The sequence below is a fragment of the Papio anubis genome, chromosome 3 (genome assembly GCF_008728515.1).
Source record: "Papio anubis isolate 15944 chromosome 3, Panubis1.0, whole genome shotgun sequence".
Classification (NCBI taxonomy): domain Eukaryota; kingdom Metazoa; phylum Chordata; class Mammalia; order Primates; family Cercopithecidae; genus Papio; species Papio anubis.
The window spans coordinates 61107212-61125661 of NC_044978.1; the positions used below are offsets into that span (position 1 = coordinate 61107212).

At 41.1% G+C, this 18450-nt stretch overlaps 1 long non-coding RNA gene across 15 annotated transcripts in view; it reads right to left on the reverse strand.

The window, feature by feature from the left end:
• LOC103884628 overlaps positions 1-18450 on the reverse strand; it is a 228334-nt gene that overhangs the window by 195860 nt on the left and 14024 nt on the right. For 13 of the 15 annotated variants that reach the window (XR_002522210.2, XR_002522200.2, XR_647287.4 and 10 more), the window contains 2 exons: positions 18131-18204; positions 12787-12840 (listed from right to left, as the gene is read on the reverse strand). This is a non-coding gene — a long non-coding RNA (uncharacterized LOC103884628). The remainder of the gene's footprint in view (positions 1-12786; positions 12841-18130; positions 18205-18450) is intronic. The other 2 variants (XR_002522202.2, XR_001902856.3) reach the window with 1 other exon arrangement.

Below are 18450 nucleotides of genomic sequence, written 5' to 3' on the forward strand. Positions count from 1 at the left end.
AATCCTTCTACTAAAATACAAAATTAGCTGGGAGTGGTGGCGCATGCCTGTAATCCCAGCTACTCCAGAGGCTTAGGCAGGAGAATCGCCTGAACCTGGGAGGTGGAGGTTGGAGTGAGCCGAGGCCACGCCACTGCACTTCAGCCTAGGTGACCAAAAAAAAAAAAAAAAAAAAACACACCAAACTATCTGTACATATGTATATATCTTTAAGAAATCACATATTGGAATTTGGTGTTTTTGAAACTGCTCATTATGACCATTTGTCCATGTAAACAAAATGCAGCTTTCAAGGCTTCTCAGTGACATATCTCTTAGGAATTGACAAAAAGGCTTTAGAATAGATATTTGGCTGTAATCCCAACACTTTGGGAGGCTGAGGTAGGAGGATCACTTGCCTCCAGGAGTTCAAGACCAGCCTGGGCAACATGGTGAGACCCCCATGTCCACAAAAAAATCAAAAATCATTTAAGCATAGTGGCACATGCCTGTAGTCCCAGCTACTCAGGAGGCTGAGGTGGGAAGATTGCTTGAGTCCCGGAGGTTGACGCTGCAGTGAGGTGTGTTCACACCACTGCAGTCAGCCTGGGTGACAAGAGTGAGACAAGAAGAAATGAAGGAAGGAGGGAGGGAGGGAAGGAAGGAAAGAGGGAGGGAGGGAGGGAGAGAAGGAGGGGGCAGAGAGAGAAAGACAAAATGAAAAAGAAAGGAAGGGAGGTAGGAATGAAGGGAAGGGAAGGGGAAGGAAGAGAAGGGAATGGAACGGAAGGAAGGGGAGGGAGGGGGTGGAGGGGAGGGAGGGAGGGTGGAGGAGGAGGAGGAGGAAGGAGGGAGGGAGGAGGGAGTGGAGTGGAGGGGAGGGGAGGGAAGGGGAGGGAAGGAAGGAAAAACAGGAAGGACGCCCTAGAATCCCTTTTCAAAACCATAGTGGAGGAAGGAGTGGATGAAATGGATCAATGAGAAATAACCGAAAGGACCGGAAGGGAAAGAAAAGATGGGTGAAGGAAGAAAGCCTGGATGGAGGAAAGATGAAGAATATATCAATCCAGAAACAGCAATGGAATGGAATAGGTGGAATGTGAGCCAACCCACCAGTGGCCCTAGAAAGCCATGAAAAGGGTGGATTATTCCAGCTTAACGTACCAACAGGCTATGAGAACTTGTCAAAGCACTCTTGCTTTGCCCCACTTCTATATCTGTAAAATAAGGAGGCTAACAGACTAGGTGATCTGTAAGGTTCCTTTTATCCATGACTTTCTCTAAGATATGTATCTCTATCTGCAGTCATCTGAAGCAAAGGGGTGAAGAATCTGAGTACTATTGTCAGACTGCTGGGGTACAAATCCTATCCGTCACTACAGCCATATGAAATGGAGGAAGATACATGACCTCTCTGTTCTCCCTTTCTTCATCTGCAGAAAGGTTATGATGATAACAGTAACTCTTTGACAGGGTTATTGCAAGAAAAAAGAGAAATGTATCAACTGCTTGGCACCATGCCTGGCATATAGCAAGCACTTGATAAACTTAGTGATTATTAACTTAAATGAGGTCAGTTTTCAAAAACAGTAAATGTATCCCAAGCACACTTAGAGAACCACTTTCTGTACATATGTGCTCAAGTATGTCCTGAGGCAGCCAGGAAATGGCCTTAGACTTTTAAAGGCAGAGTTTACAAACTGATAATCCACAAGCTATATGCCCCATGAGTATATTTTCTCTGTATGAATGGTGTTATTGTTGTTGTTTAATGAATCAGTTGCCAAAATCTAAAAATCAGAGTTTCACATTCTGGCTTCAATGGAAAATTGGCGTATCTGGCAACAGCGGACCTGCATTCCTGCATAGCACCAGTGACTAGAGTTTCCCCTTAATGTTCCCGTCACTCCCTGCTGTCTCCTAAGCAGCCTGCTTTACTCATTGACACAGCAAGCCTTGCCCCTCTAGGTATTTCGGTTTTGATTCCTGTACTGTACAAGGGGATGAGGACAACTGTTCTCCATTAAAGCAAATCCACTCTTTTCCACCACACGCACAGTCCAAGAAAAAATTATCACAGAGGAAAATGGAACTGAAATATAGAGTAAGTGGGAGACCTAATTACGTTATTTGACCTGTGAATCCAGCTTGGCCTGAACTCCTTCTATCTTTAGATTTTCCAGTTAAATCAGTCATTGAATTTCCATTTTAACTGAGGGAGCTTTATTTGTTTTTTTGTCCCTTGCAACCAAAAGACATAACCAATTCCACGACAAGGGTGGCCAATTCATCCTTGTTTTATGACTGAAAATATCATATCCCTGGAAACCTCTCAGTCCCAGGTAAACTGGGATCATTGGCTGTCCCATTCATGCCAAAGTTGTGGTTCAAAGTCAGTAGCAGTCAGCAAAGCCAATGCTTTCTACCTCTCCATATTGCTCATTTTCATTTCCAAAATTTATTATCAGATTATCAAAATATGAACCAAATCTTGGTTTCTAATACCATTCTTCTATAAAATGAACCAAGGTTCCTTGGAGAAACAGCTTATTCTAGCACTAGAGCAGAAAATACGTAAGATAAGCCTAGAGCATCTTGTATTGTAGTGTTAGAAAGCAAGGAAGTGCTCAAAAAATAAAACAATGGGGCACATGAAAGAGACACAAGAGCCAACTGAAAGAGGCCTCAATGGCCAAAGCTGGAACAATCTGAGCAACAAAATAAAAAACATAATATTGAGTTATAACCCAAAGCATAATAAAGATCCAAAAGTCCATTCTGATGTAAATAAGTGGTTGAATAAATAAATAGGAGAAGGGACAAATCTCCCTTACAGAACAGTTCTAATAATTTATGTAAATACTCTCCTTTCCAAGAGGCAGAACTTGACTTTCCACCCACTTACCCTCTTTAGGGTATTCTGGTAGGCATAGTGACTTGCTTCCAAACAGCAGAGTATGGAAAGGGATGAAAAAGTAACTTTATAGTATAGAAACCTGACTACCTTTCCCAGGTGATCAAAGCTAACATCAATACGATGTACCATGTGGATAGTATGTAACCTTAATACGACGTGATAGTATGTAACCTTAATATGATGTGGTGTGTGTGTAATTGGACCACAGATGTGTAGTGCACCCTCCTCGCAAAAATCTGTGACTTCCATCTAACCATGAGAAACATATTGAAGAAGCCCAAAGCGAGGAACATTCTACAGAAAACCTGATCAGTACTTCCCAAAACTGATAAAGTCATCGAAGACAAGAAAAGTTTGAGAAACTGTCATAAACCAAAAGAGGCTACAGAGACATGATGTCTTAGTTCATTTGTGCTGCCAAAACAGAATATCCTAGGCTAGAGAATATCCTAGGCTAGGTAATTTATGATGAACAAAAATTTATTGGCTTACAATTCCGAAGGCTGGGAAGTAAAATGTCAAGGTGCTAGCATCTGGTGAGGGCCTTCTTGCCATATCATAACATGGTGGAAGGGGCCACATGGCAGAAGGACAAAGAGACGGCAAGAGAGAGCAAGAGGGGGCCTATTCCTGCAACAACATCATTGGTCCACTCATGAGGGCAGAGCCCTCATGACCTAATCACCTCTTAAAAGCCCCACCTCCCAACACCATCACAATGGCAATTACATTTCAACATGAGTTTTGGAGGGGCAAACATTCTAACCATTGCACATGATGATGAAATATAATGTGATGTCCTGCATGGGACCCTAGAACAATAACAATAAAAAAGGACACTAAAGAAAAACTGGTACTGGCCGGGCGCAGTGGCTCAAGCCTGTAATCCCAGCACTTTGGGAGGCCGAGACGGGCAGATCACGAGGTCAGGAGATCAAGACCATCCTGGCTAACACAGTGAAACCCCGTCTCTACTAAAAAATACAAAAAAAAAAACTAGCCAGGCGAGGTGGCGGGCGCCTGTAGTCCCAGCTACTCGGTCGGGAGGTTGAGGCAGGAGAATGACGTGAACTCGGGAGGCGGAGCTTGCAGTGAGCTGAGATCCGGCCACTGCACTCCAGCCTGGGCGACAGAGCAAGACTCCATCTCAAAAAAAAAAAAAAAACCAGAAAAACTGGTGAAATTGGAATGAAGTATTAATTGTAGTTATTAATAATAATGTACTCATGTTGGTTTCTAACTTGCCACAAATGTAGATAGTGATGTGGAATGACAACAATAGAGGCAAGCGGTGAGGGTATATGGAAGTTCTCTGAACTGTCTTTGAAGCTTTTCTAGAAATCTAAAACTATTCTAAAATTTAAAAATGTATTTAAAAAATAATAATTGATCAGTTCCTATTCTAAAGGAAAGCCCCACTGTGAAGAATGACACGGCTTCATCAATTTCAAAAGCTTATAAAAAATTACACTTTAGAAAAAGGTTTTATGTGTTTTGTACATTTCCTATATAAAGTAACAAGCATCCCAGTGTCATGTGTCTGGACACGTTTTTCCAACATTGCAAGTTAGTTGTACCATAAGATTTGATTGACCTACTTAGAATTTTGGTTCTTCCAATCGTTCATTAAACTTACAAACTAAATTAATGCTTGTTCTTACATGTCTTGGCAGAACAAATTAATACTATCTAAGCAAATTAATAACCTTGGCTCCTAACTCCTCTGATTTTGGCAGGTTGTACCGTCAGATTCTAAAGCCTGTACACAGGGGAATCTTTGGGTAAGGATACACTCTCCTATCAACACACATACAAAGTTATCCTTAATTAGTGTTAGAAGAATGCCCCAGAGGAGGACCTGACCTCATCATACCTTCTTGTCAAGCAATAAGAAGCTGGCTCAGTGCCCTTGTAAGAAACTCAGACAGAAACACAAATACAAATCCTCACGGTAAGGAAGTAACTTCTTCACTCAACAACACTTTTCTTAACACCTGAGCTAAGAATACAGAAATGCCAGACACTGAAGGATTTCCATTCCTACTTCAAGGGCAAAATAGCAACATGTTGTTAAATAGGAGATGTAGAGATATTAAGCAGATGAAATTGAGGAGTTCTTGAAATACACAATTGGGTATTCAACCAGCACATCAGAAGTGGTAAGTACTAGGAGTATAAATATGCATTTCATGAACACTGATCACGTGCCTCCCACTGAAAGCCTCTTCTGGGTTCTGCAGAGGATGCAAAAATGATTAAGACACAGTTCATGCCCTCAAGGCATCATGCTATCTTAGTCTGGTGACTAGGATAAAGGAAGTACACAAATAGTTACAACCACAAAGTAGAAGTTAATATATGCCCCAAGAAAAGTACAAAGTGCTCCTAGAGGTTGAAGAGGAAGACATTAAATTCAGTTAAGGACAGGGAAGCAGACAGCACTTTGAGATAGCCTTAAATTATGGTACAAACTACACAGGCTTGAAAGGGGGTATACAGGCACAGGGACGACCTCAGCAAAATCACCCAAGTTTTCCTGTTTACCTAGGGTACACGTAAATAAGTCTTGGGCTATGTGGCTTTTAAAAGGAGTCAAGATAGATGTTAGGTCTAGGGGAGAGAGTGGGATGAGAAGCATGGTGTTTATGTGCCTTTAATACATCTCTCCTCAGATTTCTTATCAATTGTAAGGGAAAACATAGTAATTGTACTGTGGAGAAACCAGACAATGCCATAATCAAATGATCAACATTAACACAGCCAATGAAATGCAGGCAGCCAGCATGTGACTCCAAATGCAACACCCTGAAAAAGATATAACATCCCTTTTGTAGTTTTCTAGCCAGATGTGTATTACCTGAAACTCAAAAGAAAACATCACACAAACTCAAACTGAGAAATATAAAATAACTAACCTGGTGTGGTGGCTCATGTCTGTAATCTGAACACTTTGAGAAGCTGAGGCAGAAGGATCGCTTAAGCCCAGAAGTTTGAGACCCACCTGAGTAACAAATAGAGAGCCTGTCTTCACAGAAAACGTAAAAATCATGGTGGCACATGCCTGTAGTCCCTACCTAGGGTACATGTAAATAAGTCTTGGGCAGTGTGGCTTTAAACATGTTCCTAGGTAAACAGGAACTACTGGGGAGGCTAAGGCAGGAGGATCACTTGAGCTCAGGAAGTTGAGGCCACAGTGAGTCCTATTTGCAACGCTGCATTCCAGCCTGGGTGACAAAGAAAGACTGTCTCAAAAATAGTAATTAAAATAAAATAAAATAACTGGCCCTTGTTCTTCAAATATGTCAGTGTCATAAAAGACTTAAAAAAAAAAAAAAAAAAAAAAGATGAGTTCATCCAAACTAAAGAGATAGCATAACTAAACATAATGGCATCATCTTGGACTGCATTCTGAGCTGGAGGAGGGAAATACTAGAAAGGACAATATTGGACTGTAGGGATTTTTCTTAAGTATTGTACCCATATAAATGTCCTGAATTTAATAATCGTACTGTGGTTACACAGAGAATATCCTTGTTTCTGGGAAAGACACACTGAAGAATTACTGTTGACTGGGCATGGTGGCGTAGGCCTATAATCCCAGCACTTTTGGAGGATGAGGCGGGTAGATCGCTTGAGCCTGGAAGTTCAAGACCAGCCCGGACAACATGGCAAAATCCCATCTCTAAAAAAAATACAGAAATTAGTGGGTGTGGTGGTGGCACGCACCTATGGTCCCAGCTACTTGGGAGGCTGAAGTGGAAGGATGGCTTGGGCCTGGGAGGTGTGAGCTGAGATCCTACCATTGCACTCCAGCCTGGGTGACAGAGCAAGATTCTGTATTTTAAAAAAGGAAAAAAAAAAAGGAATTACTGTAAATGTGTGTGATGTATGCCACTTACTCTCAAATTACTCAGAAAAAATAATATGTGTATATGGAAAGAGAAAATGATAATAAAACAAAACAACTATGGCAAAGAGTTAAAAATCGGAGAATACGAGTAAAGGATACGTGCGGTCAGGAGAAATTCTTGACATCATCTTGATACCATTCTTGTACATTTTCTGTAGTTTGAAGTTATTATGAAATAAAACCTTTTTTAAAAAAAACAAAGATGCTAGAAAGCATTAAAATCAAAATTACTTTCAGGTAGGAAAGTAACCAAGTTCTATTAAGGTATAAGTATTTTTCCATGACTGTAAATTACTACTTATATAGTACTTCAAATTTTAAAATATTCTTTTTCACTTAATATTATTTAATTTAAATATTTCCATGTATCCACTTGGTCACATATCAATCCCATTTAGTAACTATATAGTTCTCTATCATTTCAGCATCTTCCACTATTGAACATTTCCATTATTTCCAGTTTTCACAATTATAATGTCACTGCTATGAATATATTCATAACTTTATATCTTTTGGGACTATTTCCTAGGGATTTTGGAATAATTCTGTAGAACAAGATCTAAAAGGAGGACTGTACTCTGTTTTAGGTATTAAAATTATATGGATTGAGATCCACTCATGCCAGAGGACATTTTCCATGTTTGTGAATATGAAGTTAGTCTCAAAAATTAATCATCAGCACGTTGGTACCATTGCCAGACCGCAGTGAGCTCTCTCTCTTTCTCTCTCTCACACACACACACACACACACACACACACACTCTCACCATTCACCAAGCCCAAGGAGCAAACCAAACAGGAAAAGAGGAAGATGCTCAGGGGCAGGGCTGACAGATGATTGCCAGAAGACTATTGCCAACTCAGCTGGAAAGCTTTATCCAGTTAAAACAAAGCACAGCAGATCAAATTTGCCCATGTTCAGATGCACTGGTTTCAGTAAATATGTCTTATTCTGTGTGTGTGTGTGCGCGCGCGCGCGCACGTGTGTGTGTGTTTGATATAGAGTCTTGCTCTGTTGCCCAGGCTGGAGTACAGTGGCATGATCTTGGCTCACTGCAACCTCCGCTCCCAGGTTCAAGTGATCCTCCTGCCTCAGACCTCCTAATAGCTGAGATTACAGGCACACATCGCCTTGCCCAGCTAATTTTTGTATTTTTAGTAGAGATGGGGTTTCACCATGTTGGCCAGGCTGGTCTCGAACCCCTGACCTCAGGTGATCCACCCACCTCGGCCTCCCAAAGTGCTGGGATTACAGGCATGAGCCACCGCACCCAGCCATATGTCTTATTCTTAGAGCTTCCAAGATTTTAATATAGAAACTGCTCAGTTAAAAAAAAAAAAAAAGACATGTACTCTGATTATAGATGTGTCTGGGGAGCTTTGAGCATTAAATGACTAAAGAAAAATTTCATATGTAATGATAATTATGTCAGGCTAAAGACCAACTTGAATTAATGTTTGTAAACAAGGAACAGCAATTAGCAATTTCAGTAATTAGGAACTGGCTTGTAAAGGATAAGAAGAAGAGCATGGGACTTTGTGAAAACCCTGTTTCTGTCTTTAAGGAAGTACACAGACACACTAAGGTGTGTCTCTGTTGGGAACTATAAACTGTGTGAATATATAGGAAATGTAAGCACTTGAATTATTACCAGTGCACATAAATGGGCAAGGCAAAGTTTTCAAAGAGATGCCTAGCACAAGAGAACATTCAGGAGTAATGGAAATGATCTATATCTTGGCTCTGGAGTTGGTTATGTGTATACATGCTTTTGCCGAAACTCTCAGACTTTTCACTTAAGATCTGTAAATCTTTCTCCAAGGTATTCCATTGAAAAGTACAGCAGAAGCACACAAAGTTGGGCAGCAGCAGACCTGTTCTATCACTAACTAGTTCTGTGAGTTTAAGCAAATCATGTAACTTCAGTTTCCTCATTTGAAAAACAAGGAGATTATGATAAATGATTTCCTAGTTCCCTGCCAGCTTTAAGAGTCTCAATGACAAATTTTTTTAAATAGTAATGGTTTTATGGAAATTATTAATCTGATTTAGGACTTTGGCAATTTTAAAAGTTTGCTTTATATTAAGTAATACGTGGATACATTATAATTATAAAAAGAAATTCAAATGATATAGATAAGCTCAAAGCTTTCCCTGGCACCCTTCCCATAATCCTAGAGGAAACCTGTCTTACCAGCGTGCAGTGTATTCTTGTAGGTTTCTTTGTTGTTATTGCTGGAGAGGTATTATAGCTCTGTGGCTCGTAGCCTTAGCTTTAGTCTCTGTGACTCTTTAGTCTTAAAGACTGAGGAGTAATTCTGCCCAGATCCAGAACCCAGTGAAACCATTCGCCAGTGTAGAACCCTGCTGAAGTCATCCAAACTCCCTATGCTTCAGTTCTGAACTATAAACAGCAACAAAAATGGCAACCACTAAGGAGGTTGTTGTGCCAATTAGATATGGTACACACAAAACACAGAACAGGCCGGGAGCGGTGGCTCACGCCTGTAATCCCAGCACTTTGGGAGGCCGAGGCGGGTGGGTGACAAGGTCAGGAGATCAAGACCATCCTGGCGAACATGGTGAAACCTCGTCTCTACTGAAAATACAAAAAAATTAGCCAGGTGTGGTGGCAGGCGCCTGTAGTCCCAGCTTCTAGGGAGGCTGAGGCAGGAGAATGGCGTTAACCCGGGAGGTGGCAGAGCTTGCAGTGAGCGGAGATCATGCCACTGCACTCCAGCCTAGGCGAAAGAGTGAGACTCTGTCTCAAAAAAAAAAAAAACACAGAACAGAGCCTGGCAACTAGGAAGTATCAGTTATTACTGATAAACTTTTAGCTATTTTATAATAAAATATCTATACTTACTTCTTCCCCAATTCATTTGAAGAATAAGTAATTTAAACACATATCCTAACTCAAGAAAGTCACTCAAAGAGCAACATGAAATACAAATGCACTCAGGAAAATAGATCTCTTCTCTTGGAATATTTAATCATTGATCTTGAGACCAAAGTCTTCTTTAATATCATCTGATACACCTTGCAGATGAGGGAAGTTAGGCTCATCAGGTTATGTTATTAACATTTCAGATTTTTATTTAATATGGAAAGTATTTAGTAGGTGGGGGGAGGGATGAAAAATAAAATTCAAGAGAGTTATGTCCAGCCTCTACAGTTTTGTCCCATCACTGAAAATCATTAAGCATTCATGAAACCTAGGGACCCGAGCACACCGAGAGCATAACATGGCTAAACATACTGTGATGAATATCTGAGCTTTGTTTCTAACTTACGAATGAGCGTTCAATGTGCTTGCTTTATTTTCATTTAGCATTTATTCTTTAACAGATTTTCCTTTCTTAATTAAGAATCCTTTAATCAAGGAGGCCGAGACAGGAGAATCGCTTGAACCTGGGAGGCAGAGGTTGCAGTGAGCTGAGATCGCGCCACTGCACTCCAGCCTGGACGACAGAGCAAGACTGTGTCTCAAAAAAAAAAAAAATCCTTTAATCAAGGCGGGGGAAAAGCCTGCCTGGTTACATTTGGATTTTACTATTTTCTTGAGACAGAAAGACACAGAGACTAAAGTTTCAAATGAGAAAGAATAAAGTATCACATTTTCTTCCACTTGAGCCTAATCAAGTTTTTACCTTTACACACAGTGATAAGAACCTGTGCCAAAGGTTCTTGATTCTGTCTACGTGAAAGGGCTATACCTGACAGCCACTTAGTCCACAAGTCAATAGCCTTCAATAATGAAAAGTCAAGGGTCCTGACTCTGGGTTTGCACCATTCCTGCACTGCTCCAGGACAGATGCTCCCTCTGCTGGGGTTGCCCCTACTCTGGCAGATGATCTGTTTGCTCCCATGACAACCCACCGTGCAGAGAGCACACCCATGCAGTGCCCTGTTGGAGATGAGAGAGACGAAGGGCAAAGTGAAAGGCCGGGGCTTGACCTTTAACCAGACCCAAGTGTTTCCCTGGCCTTCTTGGCTGAATGCCGTTATCAACACATTTCCAAGAGCAACAGCTGGTCTCGAGGAGCAGTGAACTATGGCCCTTATGTGATTTAAAGATCCCTCTGCCCCACACTTCACCTCACTTTCCTTTTAAACTGTCTGATACACTGTATTTGAGACTTATTCCTTTAGTTTAACAAACATCTTAAGATATAAATGTCCTTGGGACCATTTGCTAATGCAGTAAGATCCATCAGTCATTCCTTCTATGGCATGAATTTGTTTCACCCATCCCTTTCTTTCTACCAGCTAAGATTATCAAATCTAAAGGAAGAGAGTTGGGTTATGCTTTATTGTTCTTATTTTATCTTTTGACTCAAAAGATGAACTTACGAGGGAAGGAAGGGTGATTTGGGAGAACGGGGCCCTGCTGGGAAGAGTGGGGAGGTGAGTAAAAAGGGTGGGCTTCTGGCAGATAGCAGGAGGGCCTGGATCAATCTGGGTGAGTGGGGAATCTAGCAAGGAAGCATACATCTAAAACAAACCCCATTATTTCACAACATGGGACTAGCCTACTTCAGGGAATATCACTCCAGATCTTGGCCATGACCTAGAGTTGCATAAAATCTGCTTATCTTTCAAATTAATACCACAGTGATTGATGAGACAGCATTTTTTCGGTAAACTGAATTTAAAACCCAGTGATCACATGAAAAAAAGCGTAACAAAAAATTACACACACACACACACACACACACCCCGTCATGTATAAATTATAATTTAGATAAGGAATAGAATTCCCAGTTACAAAGTGAAGGCTGTGGCAGTATTATGTATGATGACCTTGATAGAGAAGATTATCTTCCCACATTGGCCTGCCACCCTGTCCTACATTTTATATAGCCATGGCCATGCCGTATTTAGGATGGAATAAAGGCAAAGGCCTACACAACCGTTGATCCCCCGAAGATGGAACGACTGGCCACTTTTCCTCAAAAGTGTGCTAAGCACATGTGTGAGCTAGTAGCTATGGACTGCCTTCAAATAAACAACTGTTTCCAAATCTGCCTGGATTGTAAAAATCACCCAAGGTGCCTGTTTAAACCAAGCCATTCCTCAGAATTCTGATTCAATAGGCCTGGAAAGGCCCCAGGAAAGTGTGTTTTTCATCAACACTTCAGATTACTTTTGTAATCAGGCAAATGCTGTAAATACCAAGATAAGACGTCTACAATTTCAGGAAAACTAGAAAGGGAGAGAGGCCAGAGGGAGTCATTTCTTTCTTGAGCTTGGAAATATGCAATGCTGCCCCGTTTAGAGGATAGAGTATGATTTCAGGCCCAATTCATTGCCTGTCTTGAGCTAAGAACTTTCCATGATGTCAACAGAACGTAAGAATTCCAGATAAAGAGGGAATTCAGCTCTTACGTATGAAGGCCTATTAATATCCATAAACTCACTAACTTTTTGGAAATATGCAATTAAGATCTAGTGTCGGCCAGGCACAGTAGCTCACGCTTGCAATCCTAGCACTTTGTGAGGCCGAGGCAGGCAGATTACTTAAGGCCAGGAGTTCAAAACCAACCTGGCCAACATGGCAAAACACCAGCTCTACTTAAAAAAAAAAAAAAAAAAGCCAGATGTGCTGGCACACACCTGTAATCGCAGCTACTCGAGAGGCAAGAACTGCTTGAATCGGGGGGGGCAGATGTTGCAGTGAGCCGAGATCATGCCACTGCACTCCAGCCTAGATGATAGAGCAAGACTCCATCTCAAAAAAAAAAAAAAAAAAAACTCTAGTGTCGTGCAGCTTATTGTGATATTCCTTGATATGCTGGTGGTAAAGGCCCCGCCACTGACAAAAAAAGATGAATGTTGATACTATAATGGTGCAGTCAGAGTTCTGAGATAATAAACTAAAGCTGGTTAACACAGCAAGTTAAAATGTGGGTAGTGCCCAGAGCTAGTTTAAAGTACAATACACAAATGGAACACAACTTTTCACAAGAATTCCTTTACCACAGAGCTGTATTCGGAGCCCCATTCAGTAGCCTCCTCATACATGGCCTAGGCCTGAAAGGGAACACAGGAAAATAAAAACAGTAATTATATGGAGCAATAGGATTGTAAGTGAAGCTTTTCTATATTTATTTTCTGTATTGTTATTTTAATATGAATGAGTGCAATAAATAAGAAATCAGCAGTTGTTAATGCATTACTTGCTATTCACTCATGACTATTTTGTCAAAAAGCAAATGGAAGTATTTCTTAATGACAATTGAGCCAGTTTACTAATGCTTCTATTCATGAAGACATTATATTCCATCAACACATTTTTCTGTCATAAACTTCATTTTCAGACATGAAAACAATATAAGAGGCACTGAGAATCATGTCCCAATTTTGGAAAAAGCATTTCATACAGTATGAAAAGAGTTCAATGCTTATTAAAATAGCACTGGACATTCTGGAAAACTTAAAATATGCCACAGAAGCCTCTATGGTAAAGAGAAGGGAGAAGTTAGGGTTGAGAGGGTGAGGAAGTAAGAGCAGGGTAGAAGAGGCCAGCAGCCCAGGAATTTCCTTGGTACAGGTAGGCTGTGGTCTTTTTCACTGCCTAAGGCTGGGGCCAGAGCCTCCAGGAAAGGCATTGTGGTTAGTCGCAGGCACCCCAGGACAGAAAGGCTCTCTGGTGGAAATAGAAATGTACACTGGAACCATTGCTTCTGGGCCTCATGGTCCTTTCATGCTTTGACAGAGGGAAGGGGTAGAACAACTGTCTAATGGTGGGACTGGGAGAATGATCACAAAAAGGATGCCAGGCTCCTGAAAGTGGAGTGGGAACGGCTGATATCAGAGTGAGGGGCTAAGACCAGCCCTGTGATGGTTGGAGGAATCCTGGCTAAGTGAGGGAAAAGGAAAAGATAAAAGCCCCAAGGAGAAACCATGAGGACTTGCAGCCCCACTGCTCTGTAGCTGATTGCAGGCAGTCAGACACCCAAACAGACAGACAGACTAAGGCTGTTCTCAGGCATCATGGCTGAGCTCAGGCTACCCTGCTTTGCATATCTCATGAGCATTTTTGTGTTTGACCACAGCTGACTAAAGTATCTGTGCTTCCAGAGGATTTGCTAATAGAGATACAACTGCAAGAGAAACGCAGATACTCCAGTCCAGGCCAATAGGAAAAGCTGAACTTTCACCTTTCTCTCAGAGTTTATGATGAGGTTTGGAATTCAGACATATGTTCAGAAGACTTTTCCTTTCTTTTTTCACTTGACTTTCCAAAGGATGGCAAGGACCTTAGATGACAATTTTCAAACTAATATTTTCACCAAAAAGGATTAAATAAAAAACAACTAGTAATCTTTCTTTTTATATTTTGGTTTACAGTTTAGTATTCTCCTTCATGTGGAGCATGACCAGTTTTATACTTTACTGGAAAAAAAACAAAATATGTTTTAATTTTATAATTTACTTTCCCAAGAGCCCATCAGATTTCTCCAAATACTCATCTAGAATATATCCTTCAATTTTTCATGAGACTCAGGACATCAACGGGTAAGACTGTTCCATGACATCATGACACCTTAGCCCAAATACCCTCTCCTGTGGTTCTATTTCCTTCTACAGTCATGTGCTGCCACATCATGTTTCAGTAAAACAACAGATCGCATATATAATAGTGGTTTCATAAGAGTATAATGGGCCAGGTGCGGTGGCTCACCCCTGTAATCCCAGCACTTTGGGAGGCTGAAGCAGGTGGATCACCTGAGGTCAGGAGTTCAAGACCAGCCTAGCCAACATGGTAAAACCCCTTCTCTACTAAAAATACAAAAATTAGCCAGGTGTGGTGGTGAGCATCTATAATCCCAGCTACTTGGGAGGCTGAGGCAAGACAATTACTTGAACTCGGGAGGTGGAGGCTGCGGTGAGCTAAAATCACACTACTGTACTCCAGCCCAGGCAACAAGAGCAAAACTCCATCTCAAAAAAATAAAGTATAATGGAGCTGAGAAACTGCAACACCAGAATAAACAAACTTAACTGCAAACAAGAGAGCCAGGATTTGAACACCCCTGACTCCAGAGCCTGTGTGCTGAGCTACCAAGTCTTTCTGCTCTCACCAGTGTGATATACTAAATGTTCTGGGATCACCTCCTCCAAGCAGCCTTCCTGGCCAGCATCTCCACCCCACCTCCTCTGCTCTGGGTTGCATCCGCCCTTAATGTTCTCATAGCTCTTCATCAATTGTCTCCCAACAGGGACTGCATATCCCTTGAAGACAAGGTCCATGGCTTATTATCTTTATAATCCCAGCACCTCCCATAGTGGCTACCAGAGAGTGGGAGCTTAAGGAGTGTTGAAATAAGAGACACCTAGAGAAGATGCCAGAATTAAACATCTATTATTCTCATGTTGAATCTATTATATATATTTATACTTTCATTTTATATAATGGCATTACTATAATTATCCCTTTTACAACATAATATTGATGGCTAATTTAGATGAATTGACTCTATTTTCAAGTAATTCTGCTAGAGCTCTTTGACTATGGTAGGCAGCTAAAATATTCAAGGTATCAACAGTGGCCAAATGAATAAATAAAAGAAAAATAAAGGTCATATATTAAATAAAGTAGAATCAAATGGTAATTGTTAAGAGTGAAGGCCAAAATGTAACCAACCATGATGAATATTTAAGAGCTCCCATTTTAGCAATCGATGCCTTTCCCCTACAAGAACTCACTATAACGCACTGCTCAGATCCCATTGAAGGGAAGAGTTCCTGTCACCTCTCTTCCAGACTCCCTGTCAAGCCAGGCTTTCTACTCTTGAAAGGACCCTTAACCCTTGACTTCAGGAGGCTGCTAGCAAAAGTCACGACACAGAGAAAATGTGCACTAGCAGAGTCCTTACTAGGAGCACAAAGTTAGGAGCCCAGCTCCTGAGCAAGAGAACAGAAGAGCATAGTGGTAAATCTTGAGCCTATACCTACTAGCATTTATCTTGAGCAGGTTACTTAACTTCTTCAGGTCTCAGTTTCCTCATATGTAAAACAGATGTAAAACAGCCCCTACTTCATAAGGCTGCTGGGAGGATTTGGTAAGATGATGTATATAAAGTACTTCCCACATTACCTGGCACATCGTAAGTGCTCAGTAAATGTCAGCTACTGTGGTCTAGGCAGATTGGTGAGTGATAGCATCAACGTCTCACACAACAGAACCAGCCTGTGGGATAGCTTTAGCACAGATTCCAGGACTAGAAAACTTCAATCCTCACTGAGTCCTGCAATAATATGTCAAGGGAACTGATATGGTGTAGAATGCCTGGATGCAAATGATCAGCTTCTAGCTGTGTGAGCTTAGAAGAGTTTCTTAACGTCATTGTGCTTCAGTTTCCTCATGTGTAAAGTGGTGACAATAATTATACCTGACCCATACATTATCGTGATTAAAGGTGTATTTATATGTGTGTGTTGTGTGTGTACGTGTATATCCATATATACACACACACACACTACACATGTATGTATATATGTGTATATACATATATGGATATACACGTACACACACAACACACACAAAAAAACATATATGAACAGCTTTGGTACAAAACAATATAAATAAGCTGTTATTATTATTATTCCAGGCTACCTTCAGTCTTCACTTTCTACCCAACAGCTCTGTGTTGAAGTAGATAGAGAAATGACATTCTATGTGGTCAGAGGGAAATTTTAAATATCTTCCTACATTTGTTCAAATAAGCTGAGAAATCCTTGGTACTCAGTATTTCTACTGGACAAAGTTGGTGTCCAATATTTTGATAGGACCCTTTCTGTTTTTAAATTATTTATTAACCAGTTTGTGACAATGCACAGGAATTCATATTTTTCCTATAAAAGTCTGGTTCTCCTGCCCCTAAGTGTTTCAGAGAGAGAAAGAAAGAGGTCTGGCTCAGGAGAACAGTTTTGTCGAGTAAAAATGGCCCCAAAACTGTTTACAATTCTCATTTGATTACTCTTACCATAGAAAACAAAACAAAACCAAAAAAATGGTTATGAGGACTTTAAATAAAACTCATTATATGAAAAGGAAACGGCACAAGTCGCACACAAAACTACTGCATAGTTTCTGAATTAAGTCAAATGAAGTAAGGAAGCATCCAAGATAAGGCTGAAACACACCCTTCCCACTAGTGATCTGTTATTCTCTGATTAAAAAAAAAAAAAAAGCAAACAACTATAATAGAAGCCAACTCTGGGCTATGTGAGGTCCTTGCAAAGGGTACCTTCTCTATTTCCTCCTACCAATATCCACAGCAGTGCTGTACCAAGACATTTCTGCACTGTAGTGCTTTCATAGTCACTAGATCTCTCTCCCACCCCCAGCAGCACCCCCCTCAACACACAGACAATTACATGGATGGTTTGGGGTGAGGGCGAGGAAAGAGAAGACCGAACAGTTTCTGATTCACTGCACACATGGGGTCCTGTTGTAAACACCTGGATACTCAGCAACCACCAGCTCTCCCCCATTATCCCTCCCCAGCACTTGGTTTCCAAACATGGAAGAAAAAGCCCCTCCAAAAGACTGTATCTCAAACTGTCACAACGCCCACCCCATACCCAGCACAATGCAGAATTCATCAAAATCATATTTAACAGGCCCCAGAAATTTCAAACTACTAAAATTTTTCTGGTAGTGCTATCTGGATACATGCCTGTTGCATTTTAAGCTAGATGAGGTAAAATATTTGAAAGAATCCTATATTCTAGCTCTCCTAATATAATATATATCATTTATTATCCAAATTTGCCACATGTCAGAAAGCCACTACTCTGGTGGCAGCTCAGCAGCCTATGGAAAATGAGTCAGGACACTCAGTCTAGTTGCAGACAGCAGATGCCTGGGTCACATATCATCCATACAGGGGACAGCTCTAGAACCAGTGTCCCAGTGAGGCTCAGTCGGTGGCAATACCGGCCAGAACAGGGAAACCTGTGACCCCGAGTAGTCAGAGTCCAGGAGCAGAGCTGGTGTGGGAGAAAGATTCCAAGGGAGACAACTGGTACTAAGGGGTTCACAGAAGAAAAAAGGAAGATTTGGGGCCTGAGGCAGCACACGACCCCAGGGAGCAGACCAGCTGAAGCTCAGTCATAAGGAACAGGACAAAAACCAGTCACCAGTGAGCCACACCAGATCCTTTCAAGAATTAGTGGTGTTTGGATATACAAACACAGATAAATACACCTAACTATGTATGAGAGAGAAACTCTAGCTAAGAAAGTATAGAATTAGGTATCTAGTCTCAGATTTAAGCCTCACAAGCTATGTGACCTTAGGCAAATCACTTACCCTCTCTCAGCCTATTTCAGCAGCTATAAATGGAGACTTCATCTTTCACACCTGTTGCACAATGTTGTGAGGACCTGATGAAAGAACAGATGTGAACACAGTTTATAATCCACAGTACTCAAGAGCCCTAGCAGGGGCTTCTTTTCTTCCTTATTAACATACCTGAGGGATGCTCTGGAAGGATCAGATTCTGTGCAGCCTTTACAAGCCCCCTTTTGCCTTGCAATCTACTCTCTCTCTCTCTCTCTCTCTCTCTCTCTCTCTCTCTCTCTCTGAAAATCATTGCTCTAGACCAACAATGAAGCAGACATTTGATTATT